This window comes from Falco punctatus, assembly GCF_963210335.1.
Source record: "Falco punctatus genome assembly, chromosome: 4".
In the NCBI taxonomy this organism is placed as follows: domain Eukaryota; kingdom Metazoa; phylum Chordata; class Aves; order Falconiformes; family Falconidae; genus Falco; species Falco punctatus.
In genome coordinates this window covers 5152230-5162855 of record NC_137583.1, presented here as the reverse complement: position 1 = coordinate 5162855, position 10626 = coordinate 5152230, and the positions used below count along the sequence as shown (strand labels likewise).

At 40.3% G+C, this 10626-nt stretch overlaps 1 protein-coding gene across 10 annotated transcripts in view; it reads left to right on the top strand.

The window, feature by feature from the left end:
* The window catches only part of WNT7A (Wnt family member 7A), a 99812-nt gene that overhangs the window by 13312 nt on the left and 75874 nt on the right, over positions 1-10626 (top strand). For 2 of the 10 annotated variants that reach the window (XR_013928063.1, XR_013928069.1), the window contains exons 3-4: positions 323-423; positions 6662-9949. The gene's annotated coding sequence lies outside the window, so the exon portion shown is untranslated. Of the gene's footprint in view, positions 1-319; positions 9950-10626 lie in introns of those variants that run through there. The other 8 variants (XR_013928066.1, XR_013928070.1, XR_013928062.1 and 5 more) reach the window with 7 other exon arrangements.

The window sequence follows — 10626 nt, the reverse complement described above, 5'->3', positions numbered from 1 at the left end:
GCACGGGTAGGGCGGCGCGGCGGGTGGGACGGATGGGTCCGGCCCTCCCCTCGCCGCGGGCGGGCGTGGGGCCTAAGTCCGGCCCCTCCGCTCGCCGCCGCCGCCCCGTGGGCTGGGGGCTATCCTCGGCGCGGGTAGCCGCCCGGGCGGCGGCGGCGGCCGCCTGCCCTGGTGGGAGGCAGGGCCACAGTTGCCGCTGGCGGATGAGGCCTCCTTACCGCCCGGCGCTGCTGGGGTCTCCATTTATTGTTATTTTTCTCATTGAGGCCTTACCTCCCCTCCCCCCGCCCCCCCCGCTTTTTCCTCCCCCTCTCTCCTCCAGACTAACTTGAAGGCCTGGAAGTGCCGCCTCCGGGCGCTCGTGAGTGGTGGGTTGGCCCCGCCGCCCGCCGGGGATAGGCCGCGGATGCCGTCAGCGCCTGGGTACGTCACTTCCGCTATCAAGTGTGTGGGCAGGGGAGACCTTGGCCGCAGGGGGGAGCCCCCCGGCCCTGCCCGCGGCCCGGGCACGGCGCAGCTCTGGCCTGCGGAGGGGAGCGGCGGCCCGAGGGGCTTGTGGCGGGGCGGGCAGGGCTGTGAGCAGCAGCGGGAAGGTGGGAGGGCCTGGGAACTAGATGGGCAGGCGGCGCACGGTCCGGCGTGAGAGGGTTTAAATGCACACCCGAGGAGGGGCAGGAGCCGAAGACGATGCCTTATGAAATTTGCTTCCTTTGGCAAATAAACAGCAGGCCAAGGGACGGGATGGCACAAAACTAAACTTCAGCGCTTGTCAGCGTAGGCTGTGCTGATTGTAACTAAACACTTGCATGACGTTTCAGTGTTGCCCTTAGCACGGTGCAGCAGCAGTCCCTGATCGGCGCTAACATGCTGACAGTGACTTTCATCTGGTGAGCACAGTTAGTTTTAGAGAAAGACATCACTCAATCATTCTATTTCTATGAGTTATTTCTTGTAGGAGTGGAAACTCAACCTGATGTTCAAGGTTATGATAATCCTCATTTATAGATTTGTCATCTCTGCATAGTCTGTGCTCTTCTTTAATTATACAACTTTCCACAGCCAGTTTTCTGACTAAGGCAAGCCTTAACTGGCATGGAAAAATTACTTCCATTAAAAATGTACATAGAAATCTTACAGAACGATGCCTAATCATAACAACGGGTCACATTAATCCATGACAGCATTTTTGAGAAAATGAATCTGTCCCTTCAAAAGCAATAATAATTCTTTAACTTAATTAAGCAATATTCAAGAAACAGGGTATCCTCTTCCTAATTCTCCAAGGGGGTAAGCATCCCTACTTGCCAGGGGGCTTCACCAGAGCAGTGATTTACTGGTGTGGCTCCTGCTGTCAGATTGGACATGTTCTGTTCACAGCACCACTCAGGTGTTAAACAGCCTGAATTTACCCAAGGAGTTATTTACCGTGGTTGTTCAAACTTGCTGTAGTCTTTCCAGTGTAGTCAACGTGCAATAACAGATTTAATAGCAGTTTTGCCCTATAATAGCTAGCCTCATGAAGAGGGGCTTAATAAATAGCTGTATTACGATATTTTTGATGTGAAACAGTTGATTGTATTTTTTTCACTGAGCTTGTCACCAAGTTGTACATTTTATATCTTCAATGGAACCTCAGTTCATGCAGGTCATGCTAGGAAGTTGCTTTGCACAATAAGACTGGAGATTTAGAAAAAGGAAACTTAGATAAAACATCAAATCGCTTGCTTTGTTTTTCTACTACTACTAACAAAGCGTATCCTTATTTCACTTTCCGTTTGATAAATTTCTGTATTTTCATCTGTTGTTAGTAGTGGGAAAAAAAGTAGTGGAAGGTTCCCAGGACTTACAAGGGGCAGTAGATGTTTAATTATATTGCCAGTTAATAATGTAACATGGCATTGTTGAAAATGTTCTTGTGCACTAATTTAATTATTTGCTGAATTTGTGTAGTTACTATATTAACATGCAAACTTCATGCAGAAAAAGTTAGCCTGCTTACTACTTGCATGTCCTAAGAGACACAAATCTAGCGAATACATTCATATATTTATAAGTAAACCTGCATTCCTGTTTGAAGAAGGAACAAATAACCAAGATGATTTGCTTTTAAGAAGTACACCAAGGCCTTCGTATCATTTGAAGTTGTAGCTAAACTGAAGTGTGCTCCTACATATGTTTCTTCTGCCAGTATACTGCCGGATGTTTATTCAAAAAGAATTTGTGCCAATCTGGTACGTTTTAGTACAGTCATTTTCCTTAGTACGACACACTATCTAAATTCACTGAGGTTTTTGCCAGCATTGTACAGTATTGCAACACATGTACCACTGAGATGCAGATAGTTTAATACTAACATTGTAAATTTGAGTATGTGTACAGGAAGATGCTATGATTTGTATTACTTTGATACTTTGTTCATACTAGAAATTATTAATTACGATCACATACTTTTCCACAGGAGATGTGCTTTATTCAGTGTGTGAGTGGGCAGTAGTGACTTCTAATTTCTTTCAGGCTGTGGTTTCTGGATATTTATATTCCATCTGTAACTACATAGTTAGCAAAATAAGTTAAAATCAAATATACTAACTGAAAATGTGGCAAAACAGTAATATTCCATGTTATAATTACTTTAAACCAGAATTCTTTGTATTAAAGCAATTAAATGTAAACGGAATACAGATTTTGTTAAAAAAAAAAAGGCATTCCCTAATTGAGACATTAGATAAATACATTATTGGTGACAGTCAGTAGTCTTAGCTATTGTATGAAAAATTCCAAGAAATACTGTAGTGGACACATAGCCCTGTCTAGGTGTGTGTACATTGGTACTGCTTGTGCTTAGAGTTAAAGCACTTCTATGCGTTTGTATAGTGTGCGCTGAAACTGCTTGTACTCCTTTTCTCTTTGTAAAATTTGCCAGTTCAAACAAGTGTTCTGGTGTGATTTACATTTAACTGTGGTATACTGCTGCTAAATGGACAAGCATTTCCAAGTAGAAGTACTAAATTTTAAGTTTTGGGGCATAAGCAGGGGACTCATAAAAGTCATCTGGACTTCAGCTGGCAAGCATTGCATTCTGATGAAAGAATTTTTGCTTTCTCAAGCAACACATTTTCAGTGCAGGTGAATTTGCTTGGCACAAAGTAAAAAAAACAAACCCAAACAAACAAGAACTAAAACCACAGAAGCTCTCTAATCTGTTTAGTCTTCGTCTTCACAAAGTTTTTTAACTTACAGCTTTGACCTGTTACACTTAATTTTATCTGCTGAATGTTTAAAGCTGAATGTGTAACCACTGGAGTAAAATAGCCTTTTCAGATAACAAGTTGCTTACAAATTTACAGTTGCCAAATGATTTTACACAGAAGGATGCTACAGCATTGTATACCTCAAGTTAATATATCTGTATGTCTCCACACTGCATATAGTATGTGTCAGTAAAGCACAGTTTGTGTAGGAACTATTCATTCTGGAAACTCAGTTCAGCTTTACGTGGTTTCTTCTGTGCTGCAAAGTGGACAAGATAACTGGGAGGATAAAGCATTTTCTTTTAGGACCACACTGAGAGGAAATGGAACTTTTGTTATATCCGCAAATAGATGTTCCTTCAGAGGAGTAATGACTAAAAATCCTAACTGTCATTTGAGTTATTTTTTTTTCTCTTTCACAGGTTGGAGATTAGCTTAAGAGTACTTATGTGCTGCTAAATGAGAACATGGAAATTATTGAGACTTTTTTTTCCTATGCAGTTTAGGATAATTTCAGAGGTTTTAAAGTTACAGGTAGGTAGCTCAAGAAAGCCATGGAAAGTATACTTCAGGGTGCTAGAGCCTGTTTAAATTGTACTACTGTCGCTTCTCCTGGGCACAAATGAGGAGCAAGGCTCCAGCCAGATAGGCACTTGGTTAATACAAAGGAAGGTACAAGCCAAAACTGAATATAGAAGAGGAAAAAATTTTAATTTATACTGAAACTTACATGTCAGTAACTGTAATTTTACTGAGCCTCTTTAGGAAGGAGGTGATGAGGTATGCCTGTAGCGTGTGATGACTGACAGCGCAGGGCTAGTTGGGTGAAGTGAGGGGAAGCAATACAAAGGATAATTAAGTTTACATCAGTCATGCTGCTCACTTCCCCCTGCCCTCCAATCCCCACCAGTCAAACAAGAAAAAAACCACCCTGACAGACTGAATAAACTTGAGTTTGTAAGTCTGCCTGTAGTCATGTGGGGTGCTTGAGTGCAGGTACGCCAGGTGTGGCTGGAGAAGATGGCAGGAATTCGCTCACTGAAGGAGCCCGTGGGAGTCTGGACGCCGGTGCCGAGGGTGGGACTGCGGTGTCGGTGTAAATCTGCGCGGAACTGGTTGGTGGTGGCGTTTGAAATCCTGGAGCGCCATCGTGTGGTGAAAGCTGTTTGCAGGCGGGAGCCTCGGCCCTTGGCTGTGGGAGGCAGCTTTGCCGGTGGTATGGGAAAGGTCCACGGTTCCACAATTACAGTGTCATTTTCTTTACTTTCACCGCTTTAGTGATTTAAAAATACAAGCACGTGGTAACTGAAAAAAAATAGCACTTCGAACTCGGTTTTTTAAAAAAGAAAATTAACTGTGTATTTGTTAACAGCTTAAAACCTCACATCGTCTTAAGTGTTTATTGTTGAAGGAGTGAATACGCAGGTAGATAACCCTGGAACCCTTGTGCTGTACTAAGGCATGATATCATCCAGTATGGTGACTTCAGGAGCGGGGATGTATGCAACAGCAGATTCACTTGAAGATGAGAACGTACCAAATCATTAGAGGTTGTGCCAGGATCATAATTTGTCAAGTGTGCTGTACATCAGGCTTCTCTGCTTCTGTGTGTGCCAGAAAACCTTAATGCATGATGCCAGAGAAGCAGCTTATAGCAGGCCTCCAAGGTCACCTGGAAGATCTCATTCTGTAAAAGGACATTGCAACTTAGGTGATACAGTGTTTTTAAAACTTAAAAATAACCCACAGGTTAGAAACTACTAAAACTGCAGGATTAATATAAAGCAGAATGTGAATTAGCTAGCCTTTGCATGATTACACAGTAAAACAACAATAAGAAAAAAAGTGGAATGTAACGATTTTCCAATAGAAGATTTTTTACTAGAATTTTAATTCTATAGCCCTCTGGTATTAAACCAAATAAAAAATGATGCCTGAGTGGTGTAGTATCAATAAAAATGCTTTTCTGTAATAGAAGACAATACCTGATGATACTTCATAAGGTATATTTCTTACACAATGAGGTTTTCCTGATATCCTATGTGCACTTCAGGATCTCAAGCTAGTCTACTGCATATAGCCACAGGATAAAGATTAGGAGAAATACTTTTTCAAGGACGTTTTTAACCTTAAGGAGCAAACAGCCCATCCAGACCTGTATTAGATAAAAAGTTTCTTGTTTCAAGAAAGCGAAAGGAGAAAGATTCTTACGGCTTGAGGAGCTGCAGGTACTGAACAGGAAGAGCTGGTGGCAGTAGAAAGTGATTTAGAATTTCCAATAACTGAACTTAATTGGGAAGTCCAACTGTCAATGAAAATAATAAAAAAAAAAGCTGTTTGATATGTCTCAAGTTAGTTAGGTTTATAACTATTGCCTAAAGGTGGTGAAATACAAGAGATTACAATCCTTCTGTGCTGGCTTAATTTTAAGAAGGAAAATTCAGAAGTGTTTCCTAACATGTTAAGTTTATACATTTTACATTTTTGACATAAGCTTTTTGTGTAGTTACACATACTAAGTTTTTCAAAGCGCTTAAAGCATTGTCAGTACATCACAGAATCGTCAGGATTATCTTGAATTTCCTTCTGAACTTAAACGTGTGGGAGATCATTGTCTTCGTAGACTCGCTAAGTAACAAACTGAAGAGTGCGTGGGCTGTTGTTGCAGCTAGACTCGCTGGACAGGCCTTAGCAGGCTGCCTCTCTGGGTGAGAAATGGGTGCTTTACGTGAATTCTGCTCAGCTGTTGGAAGCTGTGGGTGCAGGAACAGGGAACTGAAGGGACTGTCAGCTTCCCTACCGAACATCGGCTTGGCAGCAGGACCTCTGCCTGAGCTGATTCAAAAGGATGTGGTGTGTGCCAGTGCTTCATAATGGTTTGACTTTGTCCCAGTGCTACTGTTCTAATTTATTTCTAATTTATTTTCTATCTAGTTTATGGGCATTAGGACCAACTGCTTGTGTCCATCTGTGCATGCTAAAGTATGTGTGCTGGTAAGCGTGTAAGTTAGAAAAAGCAAATAATGGGATTTATACCAATTACAAGCAAGATTTTTAAGAGTTATTCGCCAAAATTTGTCATCAATATTTGTATAAAGGATTCTGGAGTAAAGCTTTGAGGGGGTTGGAAAGTAGTTTTATTTTTTCTCTGTTCCAAGGAATAATGTCATCCCTTTGTGTATTAATGCATTGGATCACACGTTGTGTTTTTTTGGCAAGGACATTAGCATGCATTAGGGCGCTCTTGTTCTATCAAGGCTTTGTTTGAAGAGTGGTCTGAAAACATCAGTTTAGAATTGGGATGAAGTACTAGTAAAACGTGTATTTAATGTTTTAAGAACTGCATTTCTGTAAACATTTTCAGCTGTCTTATAAAGTACATTGACAAAACGATCAGTTTTCCTCTCCAGATCTGTTCTCAAGATGTCCTTTCTAAGAAGGGGATTGTAAGTCACACATCTGTCTGGCAAGTATTTTGATTTCAGTATTCTAAGACTTTTTTACTTCAAGACCATGTTGAGCTGTGTTAATGTGGAAATTGGCTTTAAGGTTATATCGGGAGCAGTTAAGAGCAACCCACTTGCTTCTGATCTGAAAACAATGTGTATTTTAAGTGGCCTTTTGGTAAGGCAGTTTAACAACTAAATGTTAGGGTATAGGCCATGATCTTATTTGAGTTTTGTTTATAATAAAAGGATCCCTGTGCATGGGGCTTTATGTAATTTAAGACTAACAGAAGCACAAAATATTACTTTTGACGGAACATGGTTTTCTTTGAGCTATTAACTGTTAGGATAGCTGAAAAATGTTACTAGGTGTAATATTATTTAATGAGAATTATAAATGTGAAGGCCTTGTACTGATCCATGTAAATCAGCTGCATAGCTGCTGTTAGAGATTTTATTATTTTGAAGTTCCAAAGAGGAAGAGTTTTATGTCTGCATACGATGTTTCTGATAGACTTTTCTTCTAATTTCAGATCAGAGGTTACATCTGTGGAACACAAATAGTACTTTCACAGAAGTTTAATGACTGTAGTTGCTATGACTACTACAACTTGCTGTCTAAAGATGAAATATATTAAGACCCAAGCAATTGGTAAAATTTTGAAATTGAGGAATCTTTTCTTTAAAATAGCTTTATTGCATTACTGGGGGGAGTAAGCGGATGCTTTTTCTATGATCAATATTTTACACTGTAAATGCTGTCTGCAGCTAGCCTAACTTGTCTTTACTAGAGCAACACTCTACATCAACTCTGAAGATGCCTGCACTGTGGGATGAGGTAGTAGGTTGTATAGTTTTAGGGTCATACCCACAACTGGGAGATAACTATACAATCTACTGTCTTTCCCAAAGCAGCAGAAAATCAGCAATGGAAACTTTTAGATTTTAAGCTGAATGTCATATTCTACTGAACTTCCGTACTTGTAATGTTTACTGTAGGAAAAAATATTTCTGTAACACCTGCAGTTAATTTTGTTTAGATTTTTCTAGTTCTTGGAAAAGCTTCATTAATTTTTCTCCTCTAACAAGCGAAAAATTAAGAATAGATCGATTCCTATATGTGTATGGTGGGGTAATCAAATACCAGTTACTGATGTTCCAGTTGTGTTGTTTAACATTGCTAACTGAAGTATCAAATGTTGTTTAGAATGAAATTATGGTCAGCTACTTAAGCTCTTTGCTGAAGTATATGCTTCTCTGTCAGAGTGAGGTAGTAGATTGTATAGTTGTAGGGTAGTTATTTTACCCTGTTCAGGAGATAACTATACAATCTATTGCCTTCCCTGAGGAGTAAAACAAACCACGGTCCTTTGCAGTCAGTCATGTCTGCATTGAGTAAAAATAGATCTGTCAGATAAACAAAGGGTTGTAAAGTATCAGATTAATCAGTGACAGAATTTGCAGGCTTAACAATCAGTGTGAATGGTACAACCCCCAAATTATGTATTTGACTAATATGACTTTTCTTCCAAGGTGAGTGGCACAATGCTGGCTGGATATTGAAAATGCTTATGTTCCTAGATACAGAGTGGAATACTCCAGAGAGTGGGAATTACTCTAAACCAATTTCGTTTTCAATGTAAAACTACAGGTAGTGCAGACTTGTACATTGTGACTTAAACTGTTTTGAGACCCCAGTTTCTAGAATGCATTAAAATTCCTTGACTCCAACTGCTTAGTAGAAGTTGGAGAGGAAACTTAGGATTATACTTTATGAATAAGCCTGCTTGTTTTTCTCCAGCTCTTCTAGCATGTGAGACTTGATACAGAATTGAAGTGTTGAATGGCCAAAATTGACCCCTCACCTTTTTTGGGGAGCGTAAAGCTATGAAGTTTGAGCATCCAAGATTCAGAACTGTAATTTTTCTTTGAAGTGGTTACTAATTTTGTAAAAAGGCATTTTAAGCTTACTGCATTCTTTTTCTTTCTGACGTCCTAGGTGTACCCAGTTTTAACTGCTTCGGTGCTAGCATCTTGCTGTAGCAACAAAGAAAAGCATGAAAATGGTTTGTGGGACTGAAAGTTTAGCATAGTAGGTCAGAGTGAAAATGGAGCCATTCATGAGCATTTAAGCCTGGAGCGTTAAAACTGGTTAACCACTTACCAAGCGGTGATAGCAGTGCAAGGTTGCAGTACGTGCCCAGGCCTAAAAGGCAGAAGACCAAAAGCAGCTGGTAAGCTAAAGTGACTTCACAGAGCAGCTGCTAAGTAAGAAGAACTGCAAAAAGGAAGCATTGGGCTCCTAGGAAGAGGTAGTAGGTTGCATAGTTTTAGGGCAGGGATTTTGCTCACAAGGAGGTAACTATACAACCTGCTGCCTTTCTTAGGGCTTTATTATGACACCTGGACCATTTTGGCTCCATCCTAACCTCTGCAGCTTTGGTACGCGAAGAGAAATGAGAAGCTATTTCTAAGCATATTGAGGCTTAATGAAACTGGTATATCAGCTATCTTGGTACCAAACTCAAGTGTAGTACTGCTGGCTGGAATTCAGTGTGGTGAAATGCTGCACTTGAGGGTGTCCTTGCCCTTTTGGTGATACTGGGTTGTGATAAGTAAGAGGCTGCGTTTGGAAGGCAACTCCTTCAGGAGTGAGATCCAGTTCCCTGTGATTAGGATGGAAGTGGCATGCAGTTCTTAACGTTCAGTTGAGGTACTAATACTATGTACTTACCTGTACTGAACAGGTACCTAAAATACATATTTGGCTTTGTGCATTCCAAGTGGAAAAAACTAGGTTTTCCTTCCCCAGAAGGATTAGCTTACAACTCACCTGAAAGCTGGTGGTTTCTCAGCAGATACGGGCACTCCTAATAAAACAAGCTCTCAATCATAAGTTGTTTGCAGGCTTGCAGGAGGGAAGTTTTTAGCTAGGTTAAATGAAAGGTTGCATGGTTTGTCTCTCATGGAATTGTGTGTTAAAAAGTAGTCGTAATTTTTTTATGTACTTAGACTGCGCTACAGCAATAGTTCTGGTAGGGCTTCAGCTGTTTGCTGTGCTGCTGTGGGATAAAGTATTTTAACTGCTGAGCATCTTGTAGCATTAACATGTCTACACAGCCACTGTTTAAACTTTTGACAAGACATAATCCTAGATTATAAACGTTAACTGTGCTTCTATTGACTATCTTGTATGAATGTAATTGTACATATTTGATTTAGTTAATAAAATACAGTATTTTGTGCCACTTCTACAGTGAATCACCTTTACTTTGTACAAAAGACATTAATTTTACAGGAAAACAGTGCCCACATTATTGAAATAAAGGCCAGACCATGTTATAGTGTTAACAAGAATTGGTGTTAACTAATTATTTTAGTGTTAACTAAAAATTATTCTAGCATTAACTGGCTTTTGTTAAAGAGCTTTGGTACAAGGCTTCACAGGGGGCTGTGTGTGTGATCCTTATTTACAACACTGCAGAGGAATGTGCAGGAGATCTGCTTTCTCTAGAGCTGGTTTCTGAGCGTAAGTTTAAATTGCTGCACAAAAATCTAGACTTCAAAAGGGTGGGCTCTACTTGTCTTAGAACTACACCTTGATTTTTGTATAAATGCAGCTGGTAAGTTATCGACAGGTAAGATTCAGGCAGAGAAGCATACCAAGAAACTTGATTTTAGCAGTACATAACGCTTTAAAAGTTTTAATATACTTAACATTTTGTAAGGAGTATGGTTATAAAAGACTTAAATACCTATGCTAGCCATGCCAGCTGTGATACGCCCATTGTACCTGACACATTTGTAAAGCCCCTTCTGTGAGAGAAGTAAATAGATCTTGGGTCCTGGATGAAAATGAGTAGCTGTTTGATGTTGTTTGGAGTAATATGCAAGCTTTAGGCTTGATGTGCCTATTTCTACCCCTCTTA